Below are 11270 nucleotides of genomic sequence, written 5' to 3' on the forward strand. Positions count from 1 at the left end.
CTACTTGTGTCCGAAAATAGCCGTCCAATATATCAATCTTTATGTCTCGACCATTTAGAGAAACATCATCATGTCCGTGATCACATCTGGGACTCCGAACTATCTTCGGTACCTCAAAACACATAAACTCATAATACCGATCGTCACCGAACGTTAAGCGTGCGGACCTTACGGGATCGAGAACTATGTAGACATGACTGAGACACGTCTCCGGTCAACAACCAATAGCGGAACCTGGATGTTCATATTGGCTCCCACATATTCTATGAAGATCTTTATCGGTCAAACCGCATAACGATATACGTTGTTCCCTTTGTCATCGGTATGTTACTTGCCCGCTTCGATCGTCGGTATCTCAATACCTAGTTCAATCTCGTAACGGGAAAGTCTCTTTACTCGTTCCGTAATGCATCATCTGGTAACTAACTCATTAGTCACATTGCTTGCAAGGCTTATAGTGATGTCCATTACCGAGAGGGCCCAAAGATACCTCTCCGATACTCGGAGTGACAAATCCTAATCTCGATCTATGCCAACTCAACAAACACCATCAGAGACACCTGTAGAGCATCTTTATAGTTACCCAGTTACGTTGTGACGTTTCACAACACACTAAGTGTTCCTCCGGTATTCGGGAGTTGCATGATCTCATAGTTATAAGAACATGTATAAGTTATGGAGAAAGCAATAGCAACAAACTAAACAATCATCGTGCTAAGCTAATGGATGGGTCAAGTCAATCACATCATTCTCTAATGATGTGATCCCGTTAATCAAATGACAACTCATGTCTATGGTTAGGAAACATAAACATCATTGATTCAACGAGCTAGTCAAGTAGAGGCATACTAGTGACTTTCTGTTTGTCTATGTATTCACACATGTACTAAGTTTCTGGTTAATACAATTCTAGCATGAATAGTAAACATTTATCATGATATAAGGAAATATAAATAACAACTTTAATATTGCTTATAGGGCATATTTCCTTTAGTCTCCCACTTGCACTAGAGTCTATAATTTAGATTACATTGTAATGATTCTAACACCCATGGAGTCTTGGTGCTAATCATGTTTTGCTCGTGAGAGAGGCTTAGTCAACGGGTCTGCAACATTCATATCCGTATGTATCTTGCAAATCTCTATGTCTCCCTCCTTGACTTGATCGCGGATGGAATTGAAGCGTCTCTTGATGTGCTTGGTTCTCTTGTGAAATCTGGATTCCTTTGCCAAGGCAACTGCACCAGTGTTGTCACATTTTCATTGGACTCGATGCATTGGGGATGACACCTAGATCGGATATGAACTCCTTCATCCAGACTCCTTCATTTGCTGCTTCCGAAGCAGCTATGTACTCCACTTCACACGTAGATCCCGCCATGACGCTCTGCTTGGAACTGCACCAACTGACAGCTCCACCATTTAATAAAAACATGTATCCGTTTTGTGACTTAGAGTCATCTAGATCGGTGTCAAAGCTTGCATCGACGTAACCATTTACGACGAGCTCTTTGTCACCTCCATATACGAGAAACATATCCTTAGTCCTTTTCAGGTATTTCAGCATGTTCTTGACCGATGTCCAGTGATCCACTCCTGGATTACTTTGGTACCTCCCTGCTAAATTAATAGCAAGGCACACATCAGGTCTGGTACACAGCATTGCATACATGATAGAACCTATGGCTGAATCATAGGGAATGACTTTCATTTTCTCTCTATCTTCAATTGTGGTCGGGCATTGAGTCTGACTCAACTTCACACCTTGTAACACAGGCAAGAACCCTTTCTTTGCCAGATCTATTTTAAACTTCTTCAAAACTTTATCAAGGTATGTGCTTTGTTGAAAGTCCAATTAAGCGTTTTGATCTATCTCTATAGATCTTGATGCCCAATATATAAGCACCTTCACCGAGGTCTTTATTTGAAAAATTCTTATTCAAGTATCCTTTTATGCTACTCAGAAATTCAGTATCATTTACAATCAACAATATGTCGTCGACATATAATATCAGAAATTCTACAGAGCTCCCACTCAATTTCTTGTAAATACAGGCTTCTCCAAAAGTTTGTATAAAACCATATGCTTTGATCACACTATCATTCGTATATTCCAACTCCGAGAGGCTTGCACTAGTCCATAAATGGATCGCTAGAGCTTGCACACTTTGTTAGCACCTTTTGGATCGACAAAACCTTCTGGTTGCATCATATACAACTCTTCTTTAAGATATCCATTACGAAATGCAGTTTTCACATCCAGTTGCCAAATTTCATAATCATAAAATTCGGCAATTGCAAACATGATTCGGATGAACTTAAGCATCGCTACGGGTGAGAAGGTCTCATCGTAGTCAACACCTTGAACTTGTTGAAAACCTTTTGCAACAAGTCGAGCTTTGTAGACAGTAACATTACCGTCAGCGTCAGTCTTCTTCTTGAAGATCCATTCATTCTCTATGGCCTGCCGATCATCAGGCAAGTCAACCAAAGTCCACACTTCATTCTCATACATGGATCCCATCTCAGATTTCATGGCCTCAAGCTATTTTGCGGATCTGGGCTCATCATCGCTTCCTCATAGTTCGTAGGTTCGTCATAGTCAAGTAACATGACCTCCAGAACAGGATTACCGTACCATTCTGTTGCGGATCTTACTATGGTTAACCTACGAGGTTCGGTAGTAACTGAAGGAAATATGCCCTAGAGGCAATAATAAAGTTATTATTTATTTCCTCATATCATGATAAATGTTTATTATTCATGCTAGAATTGTATTAACCAGAAACTTAGCACATGTGTGAATACATAGACAAACAGAGTGTCACTAGTATGCCTCTACTTGAATAGCTCGTTAATCAAAGATGGTTGAGTTTACTAACCATAGACATGAGTTGTCATTTGATTAATGGAATCACATCATTAGGAGAATGATGTGATTGACTTGACCCATTCCGTTAGCTTAGCACTTGATCGTTTAGTATGTTGCTATTGCTTTCTTCATGACTTATACATGTTCCTATGACTATGAGATTATGCAACTCCCGTTTACCGGAGGAACACTTTGTGTGCTACCAACCGTCACAACGTAACTGGGTGATTATAAAGGTGCTCTAAAGGTGTCTCCGAAGGTACTTGATGAGTTGGCGTATTTCGAGATTAGGATTTGTCACTCCAATTGTCGGAGAAGTATCTCTGGGCCCTCTCGGTAATACACATCACTATAAGCCTTGCAAGCATTGTAACTAATGAGTTAGTTGCAGGATGATGTATTACGGAACGAGTAAAGAGACTTTTCGGTAACGAGATTTAACTAGGTATTGACATACCGACGATCAAATCTCGGGCAAGTAACATACCGATGACAAAGGGAACACCATATGTTGTTATGCGGTTTGACCGATAAAGATCTTCGTAGAATATGTAGGAGCCAATATGAGCATCCAGGTTCCGCTATTGGTTATTGACCGGAGACGTGTCTCGGTCATGTCTACATAGTTCTCGAACCCGTAGGGTCCGCACGCTTAAAGTTAGATGACGATCGGTATTATGAGTTTTATGTTTTGATGTACCAAAGGTAGTTCGGAGTCCCAGATGTAATCACGGAGATGACAAGGAGTCTTGAAATTGTCGAGACGTTAAGATTGATATATTAGAATGTTATATTCGGACACCGGATGAGTTTCAGGGGTTATCGGATAAATACCGGAGAAACCGGGAGGTTACCGGAACCTCCCGGGGGGTTATTGGGCCTCATGAGCCCAAGTGGTGGAAGAGGAGAGGCGGCCAGCTAGGGGCACGCGGCCCCCCTAGCCCAAACTGAAATTGACTAGGGGGCCGACCCCCCTTTCCTTCTTCTTCTCCTCCCCTTCCTTCCCCTCTCCTACTTGGACTAGGAAAGAGGGGGGAATCCTACTTGGAGTAGGATTGCCCCCCTTGGGCGCGCCTCCTCCCCATGGTCGGCCCTCTCCTCTCCCTCCTTTTATGGAGGAGGGGGCACCCCATAGACACAACGATTGATCTCTTGATCTCTTAGCCGTGTGCGGTGCCCCCCTCCACCATATTCCACCTCGATAATATCATAGCGATGCTTAGGCGAAGCACTGCGTCGGTAGCATCATCATCACCGTCACCATGCCGTCGTGCTGACAGAACTCTCCCTCAAAGCTCGGCTGGATCAGAGTTCGAGGGACGTCATCGAGTTGAACGTGTGCTGAACTTAGAGATGTTGTACGTTCGGTACTTGGATCAGTCGGATCGTGAAGACGTACGACTACATCAACCGCGTTGTGCTAACGCTTCCTCTTTTTGGTCTACGAGGGTACGTGGACAACACTCTCTCCTCTTTTTGCTATGCATCACCATGATCTTGCGTGTGCGTGGGAATTTTTTTGAAATTACTACGTTCCCCAACAGTGGCATCCGAGCCGGGTTTTATGCGTAGATGTTTATGCGCGAGTAGAACACAACTGGGTTGTGGGCAATACAAGTCATACTACTTACCAGCATGTTACACTTTGGTTCGGCGGTATTGTTGGATGAAGCGGCTCGGACCGACATTACACGTACGCTTACACGAGACTGGTTCTACCGACGTGCTTTGCACACAGGTGGCTGGCGGGTGTCAGTTTCTCCAACTTTAGTTGAACTGAGTGTGGCTACGCCCGGTCCTTGAGAAGGTTAAAACAACACTAACTTGACAAACTATCATTGTGGTTTTGATGCGTAGGTAAGAACGGTTCTTACTCAGCCTGTAGCAGCCACGTAAAACTTGCAAGAACAAAGTAGAAGACGTCTAACTTATTTTTGCAGGGCATGTTATGATGTGATATTGTCAAGGCATGATGCTAAATTTTATTGTATGAGATGATCATGTTTTGTAACCGAGTTATCGGCAACTGGCAGGAGCCATATGGTTGTCGCTTTATTGTATGCAATGCAATTGCCCTATAATTGCTTTACTTTATCACTAAGCGGTAGCGATAGTCGTAGAAGCAATAGTTGGCGAGACGACAATGATGCTACGATGGAGATCAAGGTGTCGCGCCGGTGACGATGGTGATCATGACGGTGCTTCGGAGATGGAGATCACAAGCACAAGATGATGATGGCCATATCATATCACTTATATTGATTGCATGTGATGTTTATCTCTTATGCATCTTATTTTGCTTATATCGACGGTACCATTATAAGATGATCTCTCACTAAATTTCAAGGTATAAGTGTTCTCCCTGAGTATGCACCGTTGCGAAAGTTCTTCGTGCTGAGACACCACGTGATGATCGGGTGTGATAAGCTCTACGTTCAAATACAACGGGTGCAAAACAGTTGCACACGCGGAATACTCAGGTTAAACTTGACAAGCCTAGCATATGCAGATATGGCGTCGAAACACTGAGACCGAAAGGTCGAGCGTGAATCATATAGTAGATATGATAAACATAGTGATGTTCACCATTGAAACTACTCCATCTCACGTGATGATCGGACATGGTTTAGTTGATATGGATCACGTGATCACTTAGAAGATTAGAGGGATCTCTATCTAAGTGGGAGTTCTTTAAATAATTTGATTAATTGAACTTTAATTTATCTTGAACTTAGTCCTGGTAGTATTAGCATATCTATGTTGTAGATCAATAGCTCGCGCTTAGCTCTCCTATTTTATTTTTGATATGTTCATAGAGAAAAGTAAGTTAGTAGCAATGATGCGGATTGGATCCGTGATCTAAGGTTTATCCTCATTGCTGCACAAAAGAATTACGCCCTTGATGCACCGCTAGGTGACAGACCTATTGCAGGAGCAGATGCAGACGTTATGAACGTTTGGCTAGCTCAATATGATGACTACTTGATAGTTTAGTGCACCATGCTTAACGGCTTAGAATCAGGACTTCAAAGACGTTTTGAACGTCATGGACCATATGAGATGTTCGAGGAGTTGAAGTTAATATTTCAAGCAAATACCCGAGTTGAGAGATATGAAGTCTCCAACAAGTTATATAGCTAAAAGATGGAGGAGAATAGCTCAAGCAGTGAGCATGTGCTCAGATTGTCCGGGTACTACAATCGCTTGAATCAAGTGGGAGTTAATCTTCCAGATAAGATAGTGATGGACAGAATTCTCTAGTCACCATCACCAAGTTAGTAGAACTTCATGATGAACTATAGTATGCAAGGGATGACGAAAATGATTCCCGAGCTTTTCATGATAATGAAATCGATGAAGGTAGAAATCAAGAAAAGCATCAAGTGTTGATGGTTTACAAGACCACTAGTTTCAGGAAAAGGGCAAAGGGAAGAAGGGGAACTTCAAGAAGAACAGCAAGCAAGTTGCTTCTCAAGTGAAGAAGCCCAAGTATGGACCTAAGCCTGAGACTAAGTGCTTTTACTGCAAAGGGACTAGTCACCGGAAGCGGAACTACCCCAAGTATTTGACCAATAAGAAGGATGGCAAAGTGAACAAAGGTATATTGGATATACATGTTATTGATGTGTACTTAACTAGTGTTTATAGCAACCACTTGGTATTTGATACTAGTTCAGTTGCTAAGAGTAGTAACTTGAAAGGGGAGTTACAAAATGAACAGAAACTAGTTAAGGGCGAGGTGACGATGTGTGTTGGAAGTAGTTCCAAGATTGATATGATCATCATCGCACACTCCCTATACTTTCGGGATTAATGTTGAACCTAAATAAGTGTTATTTGGTGTTTGCGTTAAGCATGAATATGATTTGATCATGTTTATTGCAATACGGTTATTCATTTAAGTTAGAGAATAATTGTTGTTCTGTTTACGTGAATAAAACCTTCTATGGTCATACACCCAGTGAAAATGGTTTGTTGGATCTCGATCGTAGTGATATGCATATTCATAATATTGAAGCCAAAAGATGCAAAGTTAATAATGATAGTGCAACTTATTTGTGGCACTGCTGTTTAGGTCATATTGGTGTAAAGCGCATGAAGAAACTCCATGTTGATGGGATTTTGGAATCACTTGATGCTTGCGAACCGTGCCTTATGGGCAAGATGACTAAAACTCCGTTCTCCGGAACAATGGAGCGAACAACCGACTTATTGGAAATAATACATACTGATGTATGCGACCCGATGAGTGTTGAGGCTCGCGGTGGGTATCATTATTTTCTGACCTTCACAGATGACTTGAGCAGATATGGGTATATCTACTTGAAGAAACATAAGTCTGAAACATTTGAAAAGTTCAAAGAATTTCAGAGTGAAGTGGAAAATCATCGTAACAAGAAAATAAAGTTTCTACGATCCGATCGCAGAGGCGAATATTTGAGTTACGAGTTTGGTCTTCAATTAAAACAATGTGGAATAGTTTCACAAACTCATGCCACCTGGAACACCACAACGTAATGGTGTGTCTGAATGTCATAACCGTACTTTATTTGATATAGTGCAATCTATGATGTCTCTTACCGATTTACCACTATCGTTTTGGGGTTATGCATTAGAGACAGCTGCATTCACATTAAAAAGGGCACCATCTAAATCCGTAGAGACGACACTATATGAACATGGTCTAGCAAGAAACCTAACCTGTCGTTTCTTAAAGTTTGGGGTTGCGATGCTTATGTGAAAAAGTTTCATCTTGATAAGCTCAAACCCAGGTCAGAGAAGTGCGTCTTCATAGGATACCCAAAAGTAACTGTTGGGTACACCTTCTATCACAGATCCGAAGGCAAGATATTTGTTGTTGAGAATGGATCCTTTCTAGAGAAGGAGTTTCTCTCGAAAGAAGTGAGTGGGAGGAAAGTAGAACTTGATGAGGTAACTATACCTGCTCCCTTATTGGAAAGTTGTTCATCACAAAAATCTGTTTCTGTGACTCCTACACCAATTAGTGAGGAAGCTAATGATGATGATTATGTAACTTCAGATCAAGTTACTACCGAACCTCGTAGGTCAACCAGAGTGAGATCCGCACCAGAGTGGTACGGTAATCCTGTTCTGGAGGTCATGTTAATTGACCATGACGAACCTACGAACTATGAGGAAGCAATGATGAGCCCAGATTCCGTGAAATGGTTTTAGGCCATGAAATCTGAGATGGGATCCATGTATGAGAACAAAGTGTGGACTTTGGTTGACTTGCCCGATGATCGGCAAGCCATAGAAAATAAATGGATCTTCAAGAGGAACACGGACGCTGATAGTAGTGTTACTATCTACAAAGCTAGACTTGTCAGAAAAGGATTTTGACAAAGTTCATGGTGTTGACTACAATGAGATTTTCTCACTCGTATCGATGCTTAAAGTCTGTCCGAACCATGTTAGCAATTGCCGCATTTTATGAAATCTGGCAAATGGATAACAAAACTGCAATCCTTAATGGATTTATTTAAAAAGAGTTGTATATGATGCAACCAGAAGGTTTTGTCAATCCTAAAGGTGCTAACAAAATGTGCAAGCTCCAGCGATCCATCTGTTAACTGGTGCAAGCATCTCGGAGTTGGAATATACGCTTTGATGAGTTAATTAAAGCATATATTTTTATACAGACTTGCAATGAAGCCTGTATTTACAAGAAAGTGAGTGGGAGCACTATAGCCTTTCTGATAAGTATATGTAAATGACATATTGTTGATCAGAAATGATGTAGAATTTTCTGGAAAGCATAAAGGAGTATTTGAAAGGAGTTCTTCAAAGAAAGACCTCGGTGAAGCTGCTTATATGTTGAGCATCAAGATCTATATAGGTAGATCAAGACGCTTGATAAAGATTTTCAATGAGTACATACCTTGACAAGATTTTGAAGTAGTTCAAAATGGAACAGTCAAAGAAAGAGTTCTTACCTGTGTTACAAGGTGTGAATTTGAGTAAGACTCAAAGCCCGACCACGACAGAAGATAGAAAGAGAATGAAAGTCATTCCCTATGCCTCAGCCATAGTTTCTATAAAGTATGCCATGATGTGTACCAGATCTATTGTATACCCTACACTGAGTTTAGCAAGGGAGTACAATAGTGATTTAGGAGTAGACCAATGGACATCGGTCAAAATTATCCTTAGTGGAATAAGGATATGTTTCTCGATTATGGAGGTGACAAAAGGTTCGTCGTAAAGGGTTACGTTGATGCAAATTTTTACACTGATCCAGATGACTTTAAGTCTCAATCTAGATACATTTTGAAAGTGGGAGCAATTATCTAGAGTTTCTCCCTGCAGAGCATTGTTGACATAGAAATTTGCAAAATACATACGGATCTGAATGTGGCAGACCCGTAGACTAAACTTCTCTCACAAGCAAAACATGATCACACCTTAGTACTCTTTGGTTATTAATCACATAGCAATGTGAACTAGATTATTGACTCTAGTAAACCCTTTGGGAGTTGGCCACATGATGATGTGAACTATGGGTGTTAATCACATGGTGATGTGAACTATTGATGTTAAATCACATTGCGATGTGATCTAGATTATTGACTCTAGTGCAAGTGGGATACTGAAGGAAATATACCCTAGAGGCAATAATAAAGTTATTATTTATTTCCTCATATCATGATAAATGTTTATTATTCATGCTAGAATTGTATTAATCGGAAACTTAGTACATGTGTGAATACATAGACAAACAGAGTGTCACTAGTATGCCTCTACTTGACTAGCTCGTTAATCAAAGATGGTTGAGTTTCCTAACAATAGACATGAGTTGCCATTTGATTAACAGGATCACATCATTAGGAGAATGATGTGATTGACTTGACCCATTTTGTTAGCTTAGCACTTGATCGTTTCGTATGTTGCTATTTCTTTCTTCATGACTTATACATGTTCCTATGACTATGCGATTATGCAACTCCCGTTTACCGGAGGAACACTTTGTGTGCTACCAAACGTCACAACGTAACTGGGTGATTATAAAGGTGCTCTACAGGTGTCTGCCAAGGTACTTGTTGAGTTGGCGTATTTCGAGATTAGGATTTGTCACTCTGATTGTCGGAGAGGTATCTCTGGGCCCTCTTGGCAATACACATCACTATAAGCCTTGCAATCATTGTAACTAATGAGTTAGTTGCGGGATGATGTATTACGGAACAAGTAAAAAGACTTGCCGGTAATGAGATCAAAATAGGTATTGAGATACCGACGATCGAATCTCGGGCAAGTAATATACCGATAACAAAGGGAACAACGTATGTTGTTATGTGGTTTGACCGATAAATATATTCGTATAATATGTAGGAGCCAATATGAGCATCCAGGTTCCGCTATTGGTTATTGACCGGAGACGTGTCTCGGTCATCTCTACATAGTTCTCGAACCTGTAGGGTCCGCACGCTTAAAGTTAGATGACGATCGGTATTATGAGTTTTGTGTTTTCATGTACCGAAGGTAGTTCGGAGTCCCAGATGTGATCACGGACATGATGAGGAGTCTCCAAATGGTCGAGACATTAAGATTGATATATTGGAATCTTATATTCGTACACCGGATGAGTTTCGGGGGTTATCGGATAAATACCGGAGAAACCGGGCGGTTATCGGAACCTCCGGGTGTTATTGGGCCTCATGGGCCCAAGTGGTGGAAGAGGAGAGGCGGCCAGCTAGGGGCGCGCGCCCCCCTAGCCCAAACCGAATTGGTCTAGGTGGCGACCCCCCTTTCCTTCTTCTTCCCCTCCCCTTCCTTCCCCTCTCCTACTTGGACTAGGAAAGAGGGGGGAATCCTACTTGGAGTAGGATTGCCCCCCTTGGGCGCACCTCCTCCCCTTGGCCGGCCCTCTCCTCCTCCCCCCTTTATATATGGAGGAGGGGGCACCCCATAGACACAACAATTGATCTCTTGATCTCTTAGCCGTGTGCGGTGCCCCCTCCACCATATTCCACCTCGATAATATCGTAGCGGTGCTTAGGCGAAGCCCTGCGTCGGTAGCATCATCATCACCATCACCACGCCGTCGTGCTGACGGAACTCTCCCTCAAAGCTCGGCTGGATCGGAGTTCAACGGACGTCATCGAGCTGAACGTGTGCTGAACTCGGAGGTGCCGTACGTTCGAGACTTGGATTGGTCGGATCGTGAAGGCGTACGACTACATCAACCACGTTGTGCTAATGCTTCCCCTTTTTGGTCTACGAGGGTACGTGGACAACACTCTCCCCTCTCGTTGCTATGCATCACCATGATCTTGCGTGTCTGTAGGAATTTTTTTGAAATTACTACGTTCCCCAACAGTAACTTGATCAGAAGTTTCATGATCATCATCATTAGCCTCCTCACTTACTGGTGTAGGAA

The sequence above is a fragment of the Triticum dicoccoides genome, chromosome 4A (genome assembly GCF_002162155.2).
Source record: "Triticum dicoccoides isolate Atlit2015 ecotype Zavitan chromosome 4A, WEW_v2.0, whole genome shotgun sequence".
NCBI classification, from domain to species: Eukaryota; Viridiplantae; Streptophyta; class Magnoliopsida; order Poales; family Poaceae; genus Triticum; species Triticum dicoccoides.